Source organism: Octodon degus, unplaced genomic scaffold, assembly GCF_000260255.1.
Source record: "Octodon degus isolate 3935 unplaced genomic scaffold, OctDeg1.0 scaffold00168, whole genome shotgun sequence".
NCBI classification, from domain to species: Eukaryota; Metazoa; Chordata; class Mammalia; order Rodentia; family Octodontidae; genus Octodon; species Octodon degus.
Window position 1 is genome coordinate 369,934 of NW_004524744.1, and position 3,787 is coordinate 373,720.

At 41.4% G+C, this 3,787-nt stretch overlaps 1 pseudogene; it reads left to right on the top strand.

Moving 5' to 3' along the window:
- Window positions 1-796: 796 nt before the first annotated feature.
- Window positions 797-1,582, top strand: LOC101577797 (annotated as a pseudogene).
- Window positions 1,583-3,787: the final 2,205 nt, after the last annotated feature.

The window sequence follows — 3,787 nt, forward strand, 5'->3', positions numbered from 1 at the left end:
GCTCCAACTCAAAAAACAAGCCAAGAGATACAGCTGACACTCCGCACTTCAGAAAGCTTCAAACTATAGCTTTAATGTGTGATAATAATATCATTTTCTCTGCTCATGCAACATTTCTATGGTTGTCCTCCATCAAACTCGAGGGCCCTCCCTTGTCTTCCTAGAAGTTAAGCTCACCATTTTCACTCCTGTCACATTTCCTATCACCATAGAGGCGAGGAACAGTATCACATTTGACCATGTAGCTAACAGCCTAGGTTTCCAGGTTCTAAGAACTTTGCTTTCCTGTAACTTACTCTGGGTACCTCCCCACTACATGTGTACACATACACAGTCATGCCTTAGTGCTTTATGTTGAGTGCCCACAAAGTATTAGATCTTATAATGGCTAATTGAATAAGCTAGATGCACCAGAAGTGACATAAACTAGTTTGATGTTTATTTTCACACAACTATTTTGAATATTGGGTCATTCAGTTTTCCCCATTTCTGGATAAAAATTTAGGCAAACACTTTAACTTTTCTACTTACTTATTGCCAAGTATTGATAAATAGCTTTATCTTCTAATTTACTAAAGAGTCAGTTAAAGCTAAGTGTAGTGGTGCATGCCTATAATCACAGCACTTAGGAGACAGGCACAAGAATTGACATGAGTTCAAAGCCAACCTGAACCACATAGTGAGACCCTATCTCAAAACCAAACCCAGTGTAACACAAATCCAAATCCCAAACCAAATCTAAGCCCAGACAAAATAGAAATTAGCAGTTAAAAAAATCACTCTTCAGCCGGCTGAGATGCCGAAAGGGAAGAGGGCCAAGGGCAAGAAGTCCCTGCTGTCATGAAGCAGGAGGCCAAGAAGGTGGTAAATATCCTGTTTGAAAAGAGGCCAAAGAATTTTGGCATTGGACAGGACATCCAGCCCAAGAGAGACCTTACCCACTTTGTCAAATGGCCCCACTGTATCCGGCTGCAGCAACAGAGACCCATCTCGTACAAGTGGCTGAAGGTGCCCTCTGCAATTCACCAGTTCACCCAGGCCTTGGACTACCAAACAGCTACTCACTGCTCAAGCTTGCCCACAAGTACAGACCAGAGACCAAGCAAGAAAAGAAGCAGAGGCTGTTGGCATGGACAGAGAAGAAAGCTGCTGGCAAAGGGGATATCCTCACTAAGAAGCCACTAGTCCTCAAAGCAGGTGTCAACACTATGACTACTCTAGTAGAGAACAAGAAGGCTCAGCTCATGGTGATTGCACATGACATGGATCCCATCAAGCTAGTCATGTTCCTGCCTGCCCTGTTTCACAAGATGGGGGTCCCTTACTGCATCATCAAGGGGAAGGCCAGGCTAGGGCATGTGGTCCACAGGAAGACCTGTACCACTGTCACCTTCACATAAGTCAACTTGGAAGACAAAGCATGCTGGCTAAGCTGGTGGAGGGCATCAGGACCAACTATAATGACAGATGCAATGAGATCCACCATCAATAGGGAGGCAATATTCTGGGTCCAAACTCTGTGGCTCATATTGCCAAGCTGGAGAAAGCAAAGGCTAAAGAGCTTGCCACAAAACTGGACTAAGTGTACTCTTGAGTTTTCTGTACATAAAAACAATAAATTGTCCTTAATCCAGTGTAAAAGAAAAAAATCACTCTTTCAGTCCACTCAGTATTTCCCTTTCTCTTCACTTAGGTTACTTCCCTCTACCTTTACCTGTTATTGATTAATTAATAAGTCATCCTGACTCCTAGGGACAGAGACAAGGTGAAAGGGGACATTTTAAGGAAAAGTAGGAGTCTCAAAACATGGTGCTAGTAGAGTCTCTGTGCTGTCTCTCCAGTGCTGGTCCTTTTCTCAGTGTTTTTGTGGATTTTTAAGACAACTATATCTGTATGAATTGATGTTACCTCCCTATGGCCACACATGTCAGCGCTCTCAGCCCCTGGCTTTTTGTGGCCTATCTTGCTCTCTCTCTCTCTTTAACCTCCTCATTTTGCCAACAGCATGTATGGGAAAGATCTGAGATGACTTGGGGTCTGGGGTGGGACTCAGCAGCAAAGCACTTTCTAATGTGCACAAGGCTCTGGGTATAATCTCCAGCACTACCAAAGAAATTAGTAAGACAAGTTCAAGAAATATTCAGTAATACAAAGATAACACAGTTAAAAAACTGGACAAACACTGGGAATAACTTTCCAAAGAAAATGGATGGACATGTGAAATGAGCATGTGAAAAGATGCTCAACTACAATGTTATCAGAGAAATATGAATCAAAACTGTAAACTAGGATGGCAAGATAGTTCAGCAGACTAAAACACATGTTCAGACAAGTGCAGGGACTCAGGTTTGATCCCCAGCACCACATGCTGTGCTGGCCCTGCCCCTGGGGGTGCTGAGCTAGAGACCAAGTCCAGGTATGGTGACACACACCTGTAATCCCAGTGCTGGGGAGGCTGAAAACAAGGGGATCACTATATAAGTCTGATCAGAGTAGTGAGACCCTGTACCAAATACATTAAAAAAAAAAACCTACAAACTGGCACCACTTTGTACCCACTAGACTACAACAAAAAGATGAATAGTAATAAGTGTTGGCAAAGATATAGAGAAATTTGAACTCTTACATTCTGTATTTCTATTGTTAGCAGGAATATTTAACCTCACAGAAACTTTGAAAACAATTTGGAATTTCCTCAAAAGGGTGAATGTAAGTTGCATATGACTCTGTTACATTGATCCCTAGCCAATTCTACTCACCAGTACTCAAGAGAACTGAAAATATGTTCAAACTGAAATGTTTAATACAAAGGTTCATAGCATTGTAATAGCCATAAAGTAGAAATAAGCCAAGTACACCTTAACTGGGTAGACAAAAATGTAGTAGGTACATCCATACAATGGGTATAGCTAGTATCATGGAACATTATTCAACTATAAAAAGTAATGAACTGCTGCTTGATACTATGTTATAAGTGAACTTGGAAAATATTTTGCTAGTAAAATGGCTAGAATGAAAAAGGTACTATATAACTCCATCTATATAAATGCTAATAATAGACAAATGCATAGAGGAAAAAAGTACATTAGTGATTACCTACAGGTGGTTGGGGTGGGGTTGTGACTAATGGATATAGTGTCTCTTTTTATGGATAGGTTCTACAGGTAGGTAATGGTAGTATCTACAGAACTCTATGAGTATATTAAAATTCACTGAATTATATAATTCTTAAGGATGATATGTGAGTTATATCCCAATAAAACAGAAAGAAGAGAGGAACATGAGAAGCAAGTTACTATTCTAGGTTCCTGTCACTACCATTGTGGCCCCTTCTTACTGTAAGCAGCCACCTTCTAATGAGGCCTCATTATACCTTCCTGTCTTTTCATCCCTCCCTGTAGACCTAATGAGTTAGGTAACTACATCCTTTCAGTCGCCTTCTAACACCTTGGGCCACAGTCTCAGCTTTGCCATAACTTCACCCTAGATTCCCTGGCCCTTTGACCTTCTCCAGGTTTCCTGACTGTCAGAAAATTCAGTGAAGTAGAATTTTTCTGCTCCAAGATTGCCAAGTGGTGCCAAGACAATCTCACACACATGGTGCAGGTCATTTTGCCACACAATGAGCCCTCTGGCTTCATCAAGACTCTGCAGTGAGTCAGCAGGTTTTTGCATGACTGACTTGTTAGCCCACATTAATCAGCAACAATCTTTTCACAGCTATTCATGCCTCCAATTATTTTTCTCTCACTCTCACCAGTACACTTTACTTGTGTTGGCAAAGATA